This window comes from Oncorhynchus masou, chromosome 2 (assembly GCF_036934945.1).
Source record: "Oncorhynchus masou masou isolate Uvic2021 chromosome 2, UVic_Omas_1.1, whole genome shotgun sequence".
In the NCBI taxonomy this organism is placed as follows: Eukaryota; Metazoa; Chordata; class Actinopteri; order Salmoniformes; family Salmonidae; genus Oncorhynchus; species Oncorhynchus masou.
Genome location: NC_088213.1, coordinates 17185205 through 17203204, shown reverse-complemented (window position 1 = coordinate 17203204; position 18000 = coordinate 17185205). Strand labels below are relative to the sequence as shown.

The window sequence follows — 18000 nt, the reverse complement described above, 5'->3', positions numbered from 1 at the left end:
GTTTACATAATCGGAAATCTGTATTTTTGGACGCCTGTGTGTGTGTGTGTGTGTGTGTGTGTGTGTTTTTTTTATTTAATTGTTTTGTATACCTTTTTTATTTAACTAGGTAAGTCAGTTAAAGAACATGTTCTTATTTTCAATGACGGCCTAGGCACGGTGGGTTAACTGCCTCGTTCAGGGGCAGAACGACAGATTTTCACCTTGTCAGCACGAGGGATTCAATCTTGCAACCTTACAGTTAACTAGTCCAATGCAATAACGACCTGCCTCTCTCTTGTTGCACTCCACAAGGAGACTACCTGTTAGGCGAATGCAGTAAGCCAAGGTAAGTTGCTAGCTAGCATTAAACTTATCTCATAAAAACAATCAATCATAATCACTAGTTAACTACACATGGTTGATATTACTAGATATTACCTAGCGTGTCCTGTGTTGCATATAATCTGACTGAGCATACAAGTATCTAAGTATCTGACTGAGCGGTGGTAGGCAGAAGCAGGCGCGTAAACATGAATTCAAACAGCACTTTCGTGCGTTTTGCCAGCAGCTCTTCGTTGTGCGTCAAGCATTTCACTGTTTATGACTTCAAACCTATAAACTCCCGAGATGAGGCTGGTGTAACCGAAGTGAAATGGCTGGCTAGTTAGCGCACGCTAATAGCGTTTCAAACTTCACTCGCTATGAGTCTTGGGGTGGTTGTTTCCCTTGTTCTGCATGGGTAACGCTGCTTCGATGGTGGCTGTTGTGTTGCTGGTTCGAGCCCAGGGAGGAGCAAGGAGAGAGACTGAAGCTATACTGTTACACTGGCAATACTAAAGTTCCTATAAGAACATCCAATAGTCAAAGGTTAATGAAATACAAATGGTATAGAGGGAAATAGTCCTATAATAACTACAACCTAATACTTCTTACCTGGGAATATTGAAGACTCATGTTAAAAGGAACCACCAGCTTTCATATGTTCTCATGTTCTGAGCAAAGAACTGAAACGTTAGCTTTCTTGGTCCTCCAATAATCGGTATCGTTATCGCCGTTGAAAAATCATAATCGGTCGACCTCTAGTTCAGACTGCAGGAAAAATAACCGATTTGAATCAGAGATGCAATTTTTGGGGGATTTGAGTCATTTCAAACTGCCAATGTGAACAACACTTAATGTGAGGATCCTTAATGTAATAGACCCCCCCCTCTTTACACCATGTACAAATTGAAGGGTAGGTTAGAGCCTGGTTGAGTCATTGCATGTGTGCAAGGTGTCAACCCCCTGCTTTGAAGTGTCAGATGAAAGGACACTTGATGAAGGCTATGATAAGTGTCACGGTAAAGCTTACAGTCCAGAGATGTGCTAAGCTACCTCTCTGCAGGAACTGAGATCCCTGGATCATGTTGAACAACCATTCTGCTTCTTAAATTACACATCCCAAGGCTTAGGAATGGTTTGTTACGAAGGCTTGCAGGCCTTTTTTTCTCACCTTTGTATGTGTATGTGAGGAAGTGGCCGTATGTGGCCTGGCTGAGGCTGGGCCTGGCTGTGTCCAGATGTTCATTCCTGTGGGAAAGACGAGGGACACATCTAGAGGGAGAGTGCCACGTTGGTGCCTGGAGAGAGGGGGAGGGACGCACAACAAACACCCGCGTTCTGCTCAGGGAGTCGGGAGACTGAGCCGCGTTCTGCTCAGGGAGTCGGGAGACTGAGCCGCGTTCTGCTCAGGGAGTCGGGAGACTGAGCCGCGTTCTGCTCAGGGAGTCGGGAGACTGAGCCGCGTTCTGCTCAGGGAGTCGGGAGACTGAGCCGCGTTCTGCTCAGGGAGTCGGGAGACTGAGCCGCGTTCTGCTCAGGGAGTCGGGAGACTGAGCCGCGTTCTGCTCAGGGAGTCGGGAGACTGAGCCGCGTTCTGCTCAGGGAGTCGGGAGACTGAGCCGCGTTCTGCTCAGGGAGTCGGGAGACTGAGCCGCGTTCTGCTCAGGGAGTCGGGAGACTGAGCCGCGTTCTGCTCAGGGAGTCGGGAGACTGAGCCGCGTTCTGCTCAGGGAGTCGGGAGACTGAGCCGCGTTCTGCTCAGGGAGTCGGGAGACTGAGCCGCTTGCTGTGTAGTTTACTTTACTCATTTTCATTTATCTCCTTGCTTCTTGGCTACGATTACAGCTGTCTAGCCCTGTAGGAGTAGAGATTTCCATATTGCTGTGGAATATTGATTTGACCATCTTGCTTGCCAACATGTTTTCTGAATTCAAAGGGATTTAAAAAACCATTTTAATCTATTATCTCTATTTATAAAATGGACTGCACATGGTTTTAAGGGAATAGCAATGTTAAATTGCCCTTGTTGAGTGCAGAATAGTTTTTTTTTTCCCTAAAGGTTATTGTAAGTGCTATTTTTCTTATCGTAGCCACTTGGAAGACCACTGCTCTGTTATCCTACTTCATTTCAGGTGACTAGTATCTTGAGGCAGTGTTCAGCTGGCCACTCATACCCTGCCTCTAGTGCCTCCTCTTCAGTCTAACAGGGTTTTGAGGTTCCCTGTTGCAATGTGGGTCATAAAAGATGCATAGTGCTTTATCATGCCTGTCACCTTCAAGGTGGCCATGGGGGGTTGTATTTATTAGTAGCATCTCTAAATGGCCTGCATCACATGACCTGTCAAACCAGGCCTGCATCACATGACCTGTCAAACCAGGCCTGCATCACATGACCTGTCAAACCAGGCCTGCATCACATGACCTGTCAAACCAGGCCTGCATCACATGACCTGTCAAACCAGGCCTGCATCACATGACCTGTCAAACCAGGCCTGCATCACATGACCTGTCAAACCAGGCCTGCATCACATGACCTGTCAAACCAGGCCTGCATCACATGACCTGTCAAACCAGGCCTGCATCACATGACCTGTCAAACCCGGCCTGCATCACATGACCGTGCATGATAGTACAGCATTGTGCTGTTTAATTACCAAGACAGATTTAGCTTCTGTATTAAACCAACACTAAATGCATAGAGATGTAATTCCGAGTCATATGATTTAGAATCACAAGGTATATTTGCCACAGTCAAGACTTCAACAGCCTCTTGGCCCAGATTTGTGGTGTGTGATTTTGTCTTCTATAGCCTCCTTGGCGTGTCAGTACTCTGGTCCGATGGCGAGATCAATAGCAATAGATCAAATGCAATTAAATATTAGAATTTGGGGGAATTCTACGAAAAATCCTCCCACACAGCTCGGCCCCAATCAAACATCGAGCTTCCTGCTCCACCCCATCTTAGCCTTGACTCTCTTTGTTGTTCAAGCATCCGCTCCACTATGTAACACCCTGCCCACAACAGGGCTTGTATGTTACCAGCGGTTATAAACCTTCTGATACCTGATTTGAGTGCTTTGTCGATAAGCCCGTTTTGATAAAAGATTGATCGTCTCTCTTTGTGCGGTGATTTAACACCGTCTGTTTATTTAACAGCCCTTTCCACCTCCGCTGTAGGAGCGTTATAGGGGCGCGATTAATTGCAGGGTGAAGTATCCCTGTCACTTTCTACACATTGCTCATGATGGATTGGCAGTACATTAATGACCTAGTGGTTGAGACGCCTGTAAATTCATCATGGTTGCAATTACAAATATGTGTTTGTTTCCTCAGCATCATTTATGGGTCATTCCAGAGCCTTAAGTCATTTGCTATTGATGTAAGACCATCATTTACCCCTGGTCAAAAAGCATTACTGCAATTTTTGCTTTCCATCAAAACGTGTGACTGAAAAGACTGGAAGAGCGATCAATCGTAATTTACTTCAAGAAACATTACGCCTGTTAAAGGAATGTGTCTTAACCTCCAACAAAGGGAAAGTGCAGCGTGATCTGATTACTGCCTGATCTATTCTCCTGTCAAAAAGGCCAACGTTAACGTCATTCACCCCGCAAAGTGAAGTGTGGTGTTGAACCTTGTAACAAACCCTGTTGTGAACAATTAGAAATGATCATCATCTGATTTGACAAATTACAATTAATATAGGCTAAATGCCCGGGCACAGTTAATAGTGCTGATTTCAGTAAGAAGGAAGATGGACGTCAATACTTATTGGATTAGGATAGCCTCAGCATGAGGATCATGTTATGAATATCCAGCTAAATTCTCATGCTCTGGTGAAAGCTGATCTCGCTAAGATTACCCATAGCCTATTATTCCAGAGATTGTGTAGCCTGAACGTCTTAATCGCAGCATGTTTATGACCCACAATTTATATCAGTGCCACTGGTTGCTGCAGTGAACCAACATCCTGCCAATTTTGGCTCTGTTATCTTGTCCACCAAACGGTACAGGATTAGCCAAAGAGGGTGTGTTTAGTTATTTACAATGAATCATTTGTATTTGATGCAGCACAGTTTGGGCACATTTGACCTTTTGAAGAATGGAGGAGAACACGGAGCTTCAATATTCCAGATTATATTTAACCAGTGAATTCCACCTCCATGGAGTCTGCCTTTCATGTTGAACTTTCATGGTATGGATACATATGTCGGAGTGACCTTTATGTTCTCTCCAAATATATCTGATTCTGTCTGATATATTTCTAAGCCTTTTTGTCCAATGAACATCAGACGCCAGAGGATGAGACTTGGCCGTTTGTTTGGCCTAATTTGATTGCAGAGATATAATCCCTGCATGTTTCTTTTAAGTGCTCATTTCTACAACTCATCACAGCTTTCATCCCTATCAGCAGGGTACTAGAAGACTCTTCCTTCCCACAGACACATTTCTCTCTGACCATGGTTTGACCAGGAGTTGTCTGATCTCTCGATGTAGGCCTGATGATGGCAGACACTGATAGAGCCCAATCTTGGTCTGGGAACTCTTGATGTTCCCTGTCAGTGGTCTAAGTCCAAAATGGCTGCCACCCAGTCAGCTTGTCTCCGTCCAGCAAACACACACAACGTTATCTGCCCTACATGTCTTGTTGTTGTCTCCCTTGGTTGTTAGGTCATTAATGCTTTCATGTTGTTAGGGACAATTTTTGAAACAATCAAAGATGTCTACCTGGTAACTCATCCAAAATGTTAACCTTATTAGAATGTGATCATATGTAACTTCTTTCCTGGAGTTTTAGGCCTATATTTAGTAAGTCATCCTCGTCGGTAGGTAGTCACTGTTAGCGATGTGACAAACTGAAACATTTTCTTAATGTTGAAAAAACAAAAAACATCTGCTTTCTGTTTAACTATAAGCTCCTGAGTGGCACAGCGGTTTAAGGCACTGCATCTCAGTGCATGAAGCGTCACTATAGTACCTGGTTCGAATCCAGGCTGTATCACATCCGGCTGTGATTGGGAGTTCCATAGGGCACCGCACAATTGGCCCAGCTTCGTCGGGGTTTGGCTGGGGTAGTCCGTCATTGTAAATAATAATTTGTTTACTGACTTGCCTAGTTAAATCAAGGTTAAATAAAAATGTGATAAAATTCCCAATGCCTTTTCAGATAGTTAAGCATTGTAAATAATACTTGTACTACCATTTCTGTACTTCAATTCCACCTCACATAATTAGCATTTCCTTCTCAACTACACTACCGTTCAAAAGTTTGGGGTCACTTAGAAATGTGTTTTCTTTCAAAATCATTTTTTTGTCCATTTTAAAATAACAATTGATCAGAAATACAGTGTGGACGTTGTTAATGTTGTAAATGACTATTGTAGCTGGAAACGGCAGATTTTCTATGGAATATCTACATAGGTGTACGGAGGCCAATTATCAGCAACCACCAGTCCTGTGTTCCAATGGCATGTTGTGTTACCTAATCCAAGTGTATCATTTTAAAAGGATAATGGATCATTAGAAAACCCTTTTGCAATTATGTTAGCACAGCTGAAAACTGTTGTTCTGATTAAAGAAGCAATAAAACTGGCCTTTAGACTAGTTGAGAATCTGGAGCGTCAGCATTTGAAGAAGATGAGCCTCGCGCTTCAACGCTCTTAGTTCTTGTGGAAATTGACCCACTATGCTGTTTACTTTCTGCGTACTGGGTTTTGTCGTAATGTTACGGATCCCAATTTAATTTAAAAGTGAACATTTTAAGTGTTCACACTGCTCGTCAATGTGATGTTTTTGTTGCAGGTGGTGAGGAGTCGGCCAGATGAACTAGATCCAGGGGAACTCGTAGCCGGGGACATGACTGATCCGTTGGCTGTTTTCTGGTGAATGGATTAGGGTGAGTACCTACAGTGCCTTCAAAAAGGATTCTTACTCCTTGACTTATTCCACATGTTGTTACAGCCTGATTTCAAAATGTATTTTTCTCCTCACCCATCTACACACACTACCCCATAATGACAAAGAGCAAACATGATTTTAGAAAATTTCAGAAATAGCTCATTTACATAAGTATTCACACCCCTGAATCAATACATGTCAGAATCCCCAGCTCTGAGTCTTTCTGGGTAAGTCTATAAGAGTTTTCCACGCGTGGATTGTGCAACATTTGCCTATTTTTTATAATTCTCTAAGTTCTGTCAAATAAGTTGTTTATTATTACTAGACAACCATTTTTAGGTCTTGATATATACAGTGAGGGAAACAAGTATTTGATCCCCTGCTGATTTTGTACATTTGCCCACTGACAAAGAAATGATCAGTCTATAATTTTAAGTTTATTTGAACAGTGAGAGACAGAATAACAATTAAAAAAATCGAGCAAAACGCATGTCAAAAATGTTATGAATTGATTTGCATTTTAATGAGGGAAATAAGTATTTGACCCCTCTGCAAAACAAGGTACAAATCTGTCGTTCTGCCCCTGAACAGGCATTTAACCCACTGTTCCTAGGCCGTCATTGAAAATAAGAATGTGTTCTTAACTGACTTGCCTAGTTAAATAAAGGTAAAATAAAATAAAACGTGTGAACTTGTTGGCAATCAGAGGTCAGATGTTTCTTGTCGTTGGCCACCAGGTTTGCACACATCTCAGGAGGGATTTTGTCCCACTCCTCTTGGCAGATCTTCTCCAAGTCATTAAGGCTTCGAGACTGACGTTTGGCAACTCGAACCTTCAGCTCCCTCCACAGATTGTCTATGGAATTAAGGTCTGGAGACTGGCTAGGCCACTCCAGGACCTTAATGTGCTTCTTCTTGAGCCACTCCTTTGTTGCCTTGGCCATGTGTTTTGGGTCATTGTCATGCTGGAATACCCATCCACGACCCATTTTCAATGCCCTGGCTGAGGGAAGTAGGTTCTCACCCAAGATTTGACCGTACATGGCCCCGTCCATCGTCTCTTTGATGCAGTGAAGTTGTCCTGTCCCCTTAGCAGAAAAACACCCCAAAAGCATAATGTTTCCACCTCTATGTTTGATGGTGTTCTTGGGGTCATAGGCTGCATTCCTCCTACTCCAAACACGGCAAGTTGAGTTGATGCCAAAGAGCTCCATTTTGGTCTCATCTGACCACAACACTTTCACCCAGTTGTCCTCTGAATCATTCAGATGTTCATTGGCAAACTTCAGACGGGCTTGTATATGTGCTTTCTTGAGCTGGGGGACCTTGAGGGCGCTGCAGGATTTCAGTCCTTCCTGGCATAGTGTGTTACCAATTGTTTTCTTGGTGACTATGGTCCCAGCTGCCTTGAGATCATTGACAAGATCCTCCCGTGTAGTTCTGGGCCGATTCCTCACCGTTCTCATGATCATTGCAACTCCACGAGGTGAGATCTTGCATGGAGCCCCAGGCCGAGGGAGATTGACAGTTCTTTTGTGTTTCTTCCATTTGCGAATAATCGCACCAACTGTTGTCTCCTTCTCACCAAGCTGCTTGGCGATGGTCTTGCAGCCCATTCCAGCCTTGTGTAGGTCTACAATCTTGTCCCTGACATCCTTGGAGAGCTCTTTGGTCTTGGCCATGGTGGAGAGTTTGGAATCGGATTGATTGATTGCTTCTGTGGACAGGTGTCTTTTATACAGGTAACAAACTGAGATTAGGAGCATTCCCTTTAACTTCTTGCGTCGAGCAATCCCGGATCCGGGATTCTATTTATAGCCTCAAGCTCATTAGCATAACGCAACGTTAACTTCATGAAAATCGCAAATGAAATTAAATAAATATATTTGCTCTCAAGCTTAGACTTTTGTTAACAACACTGTCATCTCAGATTTTCAAAATATGCTTTTCAACCATAGCTAAACAAGCATTTGTGTAAGAGTGTTGATAGCTAGCATAGCTATAAGCCTACAATTCAGCCAGCAGCATTTTCACAAAAACAAGAAGATCATTCAAATAAAATCATTTACCTTTGAAGAACTTCAGATGTTTTCAATGAGGAGACTCTCAGTTAGATAGCAAATGTTCAGTTTTTCAAAAAAATATTATTTGTAGGAGAAATCGCTCCATTTTGTACATCACGTTTGGGTACCAAAAAAACCCGAAAATTCAGTCATCAAAACGGCGAACTGTTTCCAAATTAACTCCATAATATCGACTGAAACACGGCAAACGCTGTTTAGAATCAATCCTCAATGTGTTTTTCACATATCTCTTCATTGATATATCGTTCGTGGTAGTCTCCTTTCTCCGGTGAATCGCTTGGAAAAAGACGTGCAGTTGAAGATGACGCACCAATTTCGACGGAGGACACCGGGCGGACACCTGGCAAATGTAGTCTCTTATGGTCAATCTTCCAATGATATGCCTACAAATACGTCATAATGCTGCAGACACCTTGGGGAAACTATAGATAGGGCAGGCTCATTCCTGTCGCATTCACAGCCATATAAGGAGACAATGAAAAACAGAGCCTCAAATCCTGCTCATTTCCTGGTTGCAGTTTCATCTTGGTTTTGCCTGTAGCTTCTGTTCTGGAGCACTCACAGACTATCTTTGCAGTTCTGGAAACGTCAGTGTTTTCTTTCCAAAGCTATCAATTATATGCATAGTCGAGCATCTTTTTGTGACAAAATATTGCGCTTAAAACGGGCATGTTTTTTTTATCCAAAAATGAAATAGCGCCCCCATAGATTTAACAGGTTAAGAGTGTGCTCCTAATCTCAGCTCGTTACCTGTATAAAATACACCTGGGAGCCAGAAATCTTTCTGATTGAGAGGGGGTCGTCACATATTTATTTCCCTCATTAAAATGCAAATCAATTTATAACATTTTTGACATGCGTTTTTCTGTATTTTTGTTTTTGTTATTCTGTCTCTCACTGTTCAAATAAACCTACCATTAAAATTATAGACTGATCATTTCTTTGTCAGTGGGAAAACGTACAAAATCAGCAGGGGATCAAATACTTTTTTCTCTCACTGTATATTTTCATGCAGATTTAAATCAAAACTGTAACTCAGCCAACACCCAGTGTAGATTTGGCCTTGTATTTGAGGTTATTGTCCTGCTGAAAGGTTCATTCATTTCCCAGTGTCTGGTGGAAAGCAGACTGAACCAGGTTTTCCTCTTGGATTTTGCATGTGCTTAGCTTAATTCCATTTTTAAAAATAAAGACTCCCTCGTCCTTGCCAATGACCAGCATACCTATGATGCAGGCACCACCTGCTTGAAAATAGGAAGAGTGGTACTCAGTAATGTGTTGGGTTTGCTCCAAACATAAGGCTTTGTATTCAGAAAAGCAAGTTCATTTCTTTGTCACATTTTTTGCAGTACTACTTTAGTGCCTTGTTGGAAACAGGATGCATGTTTTGGAATATTTTTACTCTGTACTGGCTTCATTTTCACTCTGTCAATTAGGTTAGTATTGTGGAGAAACTACAGTGTTGATCCATCCTCCGTTTTCTCCTGTCACAGCCATTAAGATCTGTAGCTGTTTTCAAGTCACCATTGCCCTCATGGTGAAATCCCTGAGCAGTTTCCTTCCTCTCCGACAACTGAGTTTTGAAGGTAGTCTGTATCTTTGTAGTGACCGGGTGCATTGATACACCATCCAAGTGTAATTAACAACTTCTCCATTCTCAAAGGGATATATTCAATGCCCTTCTTGGTCAGGCATTGGAAAACCTCCCTGGTCTTTGTGGTTGAATTTGTTAGAAATTCACTTCTCGACTGAGACCTTAAAATTATCTGTATGTGTGGGGTACAGAGATGAGGGACCTTACAATTATCTGTATGTGTGGGGTACAGAGATGAGGTAGTCATTAAACATTCATGTTAGACACTATTATTGCAACTTATGTGACTGAAGCAAGTGTTGACTCCTGAACTGATTCATGCCATAACAAAGGGGATGAATACTTATTGACTCTAGACATTTCAGCTTTTTGTTTTTTAATTAATTTGTAAACCTTACTAAAAACACAGTTCCACATTTATAGGGTATTGTGTGTCGGCCAGCGACAGTCTAATTTGAATCCATTTTAAATTCAGGCTCTACCACAAATGTGGACTAAAAGTCCAGGGGTGTGAAATACTTCCTGAAGGCCCTGTACCTGTCATTTTTCAACAGTAACTTACTTTGGAATCATAGAACTGCATTAATGCTGACCCAATCTGACCTGATCTTAATTGAGTAAGCAGAGCTGTGACGGATTTCCCTGAACCCAAACCGTATCAGGTTGATAGCAGAAGGAAAGGAGAAGTCTTTGAACGTGCTCTGGATTCATTAGCCTGTATCAGGCTGGTAATTGGAAGTCTGCATGGAGCGAGAGGACAGGACTTGGGTAGATTCACAGACGCTGATAAAAGCTGTGTCCCCTACAGCCCCACGCACTGCTTTTTGTTATGCCACCTCTTCCTGTAAAAGAGTCGCCCGGAGGGGATATGTCACATGTTCAAGGTCCCAATACCTGTCACCCTGCTATGTCATGGGGTTTTAACCATGTACGCCTTACTGTGGAAGGATCCCATGTCCTGCTCTGTCCCTGAATCACATTCTGTTATGCTGCTACAAGGCTACATGTACGCCTTACTGTGGAAGGATCCCATGTCCTGCTCTGTCCCTGAATCACATTCTGTTATGCTGCTACAAGGCTGCATGTACGCCTTACTGTGGAAGGATCCCATGTCCTGCTCTGTCCCTGAATCACATTCTGTTATGCTGCTACAAGGCTGCATGTACGCCTTACTGTGGAAGGATCCCATGTCCTGCTCTGTCCCTGAATCACATTCTGTTATGCTGCTGCAGAGGCTACTTGTTGTTGTGCACTGCTTATAAATGATGTGCAAAGGTCACAGTGATGGCATTGAAGAGTGGTTATTTCTCTCTTCTCCAGTTGATTAGGAGCGTGTTTAATCCCCCCTGTAGGTCTCTAATATTGTACTCTTTTTGGTAATAACCTGCCTAATCCCTGGACTAGCGACGAGTTGGACCGAGACATTCACTTCAAAGCAATTTCCTCCATTCTCTGCCTGCTCTGAGAGATATAAACAATGTTTCATTGTGCAGCACTAATGTGAAATTACTTCTTTGTTGGCCACATCGAAGTCAATTTGTTAGCTCAGTGTGTTTGCTATGGTGATTCACCAAATGGAATGTAATAGAGAGAAGTCCAGTGGAATGCAGGGCCAATGCCAGGTAGGAAAGACCTGGTGCTTAAGTCTGGTGTTGTCAGGGCACAGACGGTGAACACCGGCTGGCTGGTACAGACCTTCCTCAGCTAAAATCAGCAGAACACGTCTTTACTCAATTATATAGGCCCAGCTTTAGAGGATAATTCCTACATGTAGATATCTCAGCATTACCTGGCCTTGAAACGGGCATCATATTTTCAATAATAACAAAAAAAAACTTTTTCCATTTTCTACATTTGTAAACACCCATACGACTCTCTGAGTCCTTAGAGGTCTGAAGAATATCGGCTTGGAGTTGGAGTTCTCACACAGTAAACTCTTTTAAACCCTGTATTAATCCAAATACACATTCTCACAGGGTTAGACTAGAATAGCCTATATGCTATTTTGTTTTCCACTCCAAACATCTGGATAGGAGTTTTGATTGATTTGAAGTCTGCTGGGCACTATTGGAGTGGCAAGGGTATCCACACCCATGCACCCATGTATCCACACCCATGCATCCACACCCATGCACCCGGGCATCCACACCCATGCATCCACACCCATGCACCCATGCATCCACACCCATGCACCCATGTATCCACACCCATGCACCCATGTATCCACACCCATGCACCCATGTATCCACACCCATGCACCCATGTATCCACACCCATGCACCCATGTATCCACACCCATGCACCCATGTATCCACACCCATGCACCCATGTATCCACACCCATGCACCCATGTATCCACACCCATGCACCCATGTATCCACACCCATGCATGATTAACAAGGCTGGAGGCCAGCAGGGTATCGAGCTGCTGAAAGTCCTGCTACTCCCCTGAGAGGCCTGGTGACATGGTAAATGGTGACACACACTACTCTGGAAAAACAGCTTGGGCTTGAGGTTGGACCCTTAAAACGTTTTATTTTATTTTTTAATTAGAGCTTCTGCTTTGACAAATCTCTTTTCTGAACTTCTTGAAATATTTGTTAAAATATGATGACTAACATGTTAGAATGGTGAACGTAGTATCCCTTTGCACTCTGATTCATTAATTCATTAATATCATTATTTCACAAGGTGTAGTTGCAGGATGATCTCCTTCTCTGCAAGATGATCTATATCCAGTCAGTCTGAGACCCAACCTTTCCACCCAGAGGACTGGCATCCCTTAGTGAAGATAGCACCAGATTTGCTTTCGTGTGCCAACGTCTGATTGGGAGACACCTGCCTCTGACTGGCAAGGTGTTTTGGGCAGAATGTGAACTCATTGCTAACAGAAGATGTGTTTTAATATGTGATGAAGGGCTAGCTCCCTCCCCCTGTCCCCCTCTCCTTCTCTACTCCTCTCCTCTGAGATACAACTCGCTGTGACGGTGTGTTCTTACGCCCAGGCAGCAGCAGTCATCTGAAGACTTGAAAGGGCAATGTGTAGGGGTGTTACCACGATTACAGAACAGACATTTGAACATGTTGTGGATGGTACATGCACTGTGGTGCGTATTAATACTCTGTCATCAGTGTGACTTATTGAAGCTGAGCTGCGGTCGCTTCCCTTGTGTTGAGGCACCACCAAGGGAGAATTTGGCCTCAACCTTGGTAGTGATGCTGTCAACGCCTAAATGTTACTGAGTGAGCCATGCATTAACTGATGAAGAGGAGTGAGACGACCTACAGTGGAGCACATTTTATGGGAGGCGTGTTTGTCTTTTCTAACAAGCTGCCTCACACACACACACACACACACGGACACACACACACGGACAGACACGGACACACACACACGGACGGACACACACACACGGACGGACACACACACACGGACAGACACGGACACACACGGACGGACACACACACACACGGACAGACACACACACACACGGACACACACGGACAGACACGGACACCCTTCTCGTCTCCGGCACAGTAGGAGTTAACAGGCCCCTGAGCTCCAGTCAGCCAGAGCTTATTTACAGCATTCTGAGCCCCTGCCTGAATTCACCCAGAGACCACTGAAAATGTCATGAGTGTGTAGTTGAGGCAGGAACACCTGGTTGCACAAACACGGGGACTTCTGCTCCGATACCTCCCCAAGGGCAGCTCACCAGCGCTGGGGCGTTATCGCAATGATGGCTGTTACATTTTTTTTCCCCACCAGAAAATAGCAGAGGGATAAAAACAACAGCCTGCTCAACCCAGGGCTCTGCTGCTACAGTGGTCTGCCCAACCCAGGGCTCTGGTGCTACAGTGGTCTGCTCAACCCAGGGCTCTGCTGCTACAGTGGTCTGCTCAACCCAGGGCTCTGGTGCTACAGTGGTCTGCTCAACCCAGGGCTCTGGTGCTACAGTGGTCTGCTCAACCCAGGGCTCTGGTGCTACAGTGGTCTGCCCAACCCAGGGCTCTGCTGCTACAGTGGTCTGCCCAACCCAGGGCTCTGCTGCTACAGTGGTCTGCCCAACCCAGGGCTCTGGTGCTACAGTGGTCTGCTCAACCCAGGGCTCTGGTGCTACAGTGGTCTGCTCAACCCAGGGCTCTGGTGCTACAGTGGTCTGCCCAACCCAGGGCTCTGGTGCTACAGTGGTCTGCCCAACCCAGGGCTCTGGTGCTACAGTGGTCTGCCCAACCCAGGGCTCTGGTGCTTCAGTGGTCTGCCCAACCCAGGGCTCTGGTGCTACAGTGGTCTGCCCAACCCAGGGCTCTGGTAACCCAGGGCTCTGGTGCTACAGTGGTCTGCCCAACCCAGGGCTCTGCTGCTACAGTGGTCTGCCCAACCCAGGGCTCTGGTGCTATTGTTTTTCCACCCTCTTGGTATTCACACACACTTGATATAGCCTAAGCATACCAATGAAAACATACTTTCAGGTGCTTGTGAGATGGGGTTCCAATAGTCTTAGTGCTGAGTAATCCTCACTAGCACCCTGTGTACTGCAGATGGTGGTTTTGGTATGGAGGCAAAGGTCGTAGGACATGAATGCTTTTGCCCAAACGGGAAAAAGATAATGACAGGAAAATGAACTTAAATACTGCAGGATGTGCTTCCTCACCCCCCCCCAATGTTATCAGTAAAACAACACAAACCCTCTGCTCACATTTGAAGAACAATGTTAGGCCCACTTGTTCTGCTCTTTCCACGCGTCTCGTCATTATAAACAGAACTTGTAGTAGGAGATTGGCCTTAGCAGGCGTACTGTAACCAGTAGGAGATTGGCCTTAGCAGGCGTACCTTAACTAAGTAGCCAATCCAACCACCCCCTTTTCTGTCTTCTTGCTGTTGTGCGAAGGGTTAAAGTATCCCCGCCTTATTATACATGCACATTAAACTAACTGGCCAGCTGGTATGTTGGCAGTCTGTTGACGTTCCAAGGCAGAATGAGATACTCTTGAGCACGGTGTATCCTGGGTAGTTGTGAAGCAGCTGTTATTGCATCCAGAGATGTCTGACACGTTAACAATGCAACGCAGCTGCTGCCAGCATTCACCCAATGAGCAAACGCCTGTCATCGGAGCTGGCCTATGAGTGATGTCAGAGATGACCGGAGAAGCTGTGAGCAATTGGAACTCGGAGACCTCCCTCCTCATGGCTTCTGTGTTTACAGTCCCGAGACCTCTGATCACAAAGATACTTCTCAACAATATCGATTGACCTCTGCTCCAACCAGCCAAGGTTAGACATGGACGGTTGAAGCAGAGGTCAATTGACATGTTAAAGGGGTCTAACCTTGGATGGTTGGAGCAGAGGTCAATCTGTATTTATTTTACCTTTATTTAATTAGGCAAGTCAGTTCATTTTCAATGATGGCCTATGAACAGCGGGTTAACAGATTTGTACCTTGGGGATTTGAACTTGCAACCTTTCGGTTACTAGTCCAACACTCTAACCGCTAGGCTACGCTGCCGCCCCTTTTTCAAGGTCCATGTCTAACCTTTTTCCATGATCCAACCGTCCAAGGTTAGACATACTATTATGTCTCTGTTGGTCTTCAAGAACTGTTTGTAAGTTTTGACAAAGCTCATGTTGCCTAGAAGCAATGCATTGTATTTCAACCAGCCTTTTGACTGAGATGATTTTCAAGTCTTAGCAAGCCTGGCATGCACCTGCCTCTGATCTATTCCTGGGACTTAAATAGCCTGAAGAGTTATAAGATAAGGTATATCTGATGACCGTTCTGTCAAGCTCGCCGTAGTCGTCTAACCCCACCTGGCTGGGCAGGTTGGGCCCAATATGGCATGTCGTTCCAACCCCTTGGAAGCCAACACAACACCACATGTAGTCCGACATCATCAGCATGCTAGCAGCAGCAGCTGCCCTCTTCATTTTGTCTCATCATTGATGCCCGGTCAGTGTTATAAAAAACTCTGAGTGGAAGAGTTCTGACAACCATAAGGTGACCGGATCCAAACCATCCAATCAGAGCAGAGGCCACTAATCCTGAAAGCAGTCCTTTCAGACCCCACAGTCCCTAGTGCCAGGGCCAGCCTTCCTCCTCCCACCCCTGATGGCCATTATCGGGACAGCATCTAAAGACAATGTAGCCCCTATGCTCCCAGGGGCCAGGTTGCCAAGGCTGGGGTGGAGGCCAAGGGCAGTGGATGTTCTCACATTACTGAGAACCCCCCCCCCTTATCAAGGCTGAAGGCTGGGCTGTTTTAAGCTCAGTGGATACCCCCCCACACACACACACACACACCTTTATCTGGGCTATCTTAAGCTCAGACAGTGGAGAACCCTCCCCCAGTGGAGTCCTTCATTTCCTCCTGTGTCTCATCCCTCCCCCTTGGCCCTCTGGGAAGACCATGCATCACCAGGATGAGGACGGGGAGTGGGTGTGAACTCTGGCCAGAGTGCCGTGGCGACGGATGAACTCAAAGCATACTGAGAGGGCATTTGGTCATGTGTGCTGGCTACAGATTGATGCGCTCATTTTAAACGCAGGTCCCATGCCGCTGTGTCAAATTTTTAAGTATCTTTCAATTCTCCGAAGCAGGACGTTGGCTCATTTAAGCTGAAAAGCTCCACTCCCCCCTTTTTACCACAATCTGTCAGGCATGGAAGGTTTTTATCCTCAACAGCCTTGTACTCCCTATCCGGGTTGTTGTCTGTTGTTTTGGAGTACTTCCCCTCTAAGTCTGTAGTTCAAATCGTGGATATTACCAGAGGGATTACATCTGTGCAACACATCCGTAGTCAAGCTGATTGCCCTTGGATTACACAGAGGCCCATCCCATATCTCATGCACTTAAGTGGATTTGGGCCGAAATGATCCATGAAAACACTGCTACTGTCTAGTCCACTAGATAGAGCCTGGTGGTGTTGTCTGAACTGTAGTTAAGTCGTACATAATAAATAGGTTACATTCACAAGTGAATTGAAAGATGCTACAGGTTTTTATTGAAATGGCTCTGTCTCCAGAACCTTGAGGAGATCCGTTTTAACAGTCTGATCATATGAATCACAAGAGATGTGGATTGATGAAAGGTGGTGAGAGAGAACGTGAATGAATAACAAGCAATGCGATATAAGTTCTAGATGTATCCTTGCCCACTTGTCTAGTCACTATGGTCTTGTCCTGGTTTAGGCAGGCTGTGATTGGCTGGACTCAGTGAAGCCTAGTGGTATAGCCAGTAGCCATGCCACTGACTGAGCTCTGCCGGCAGCACACCACCTAATAAGATCCAATTATTTAAAGTCAGGCCCTGACAAGATGGAGACAGTCTGCTTATCTTTCACTGTGCAGTCCCCAGGCTTCCTCCCAGAGTTCTCATCATTGTCAGAGCTCCCAGCAGCCCAATCATTCATCTCTCCACTATGCTGACTTTTTGCCAAATATCAATGATACTTTTATTCACACAGCAATATTTTACATATGCAGAGGTCTGCCAAAGCAGATTTTTCACATGACATGACACTTAAAGTTGGTAACTGCAAGTGCAGAGTTCACTTTCACCCTCCAGCAGCTGATACTTGGAGAGAACCATGTGTAGACCTATTTCCAAATGGAAGTGCTCGCTATTATTGGAAAGTGTGTTTCTACCCCACCCCAGACAGCTCATGTATTTGCAGCAGCTATTGTTAGAACACGATCTCTAACACATGATCTTCAGGGTTTATATTGTGAGCTGGGTTACTAACACCAGGCTGAATGTATACAGTCTCAGTCAAACGTTTGGACACACCTACTCAAGGGTTTTGCTTTATTTTTTTTACTATTTTCTACGTTGTAGAAATAATAGTGAAGACATCAAAACTATGAAATAACACATATGGAATCATGGAGTAACCAAAAGAGTGTTCAACAAATCAAAATATATTTGAGATAGCCACCCTTTGCCTTGATGACAGTTTTGCACACTCTTGGCATTCTCTCAACCAGCTTCACCTGGAATGCTTTTCCAACAGTCTTGAAGGAGTTCCCACATCCCTTGTTGGCTGCAGGCCAAGTCATCTGGTGCAGCACTCCAATCTTCTTCTTGGTCAAATAGCCCTTACACAATCTGGAGGTGTGTTTTGGT

General features: G+C 44.7%; 1 protein-coding gene across 1 annotated transcript in view; it reads left to right on the top strand.

Moving 5' to 3' along the window:
• The window catches only part of glceb (glucuronic acid epimerase b), an 83694-nt gene that overhangs the window by 30305 nt on the left and 35389 nt on the right, over positions 1-18000 (top strand). The window contains exon 2 of the mRNA XM_064988991.1: positions 6106-6199. The gene's annotated coding sequence lies outside the window, so the exon portion shown is untranslated. The remainder of the gene's footprint in view (positions 1-6105; positions 6200-18000) is intronic.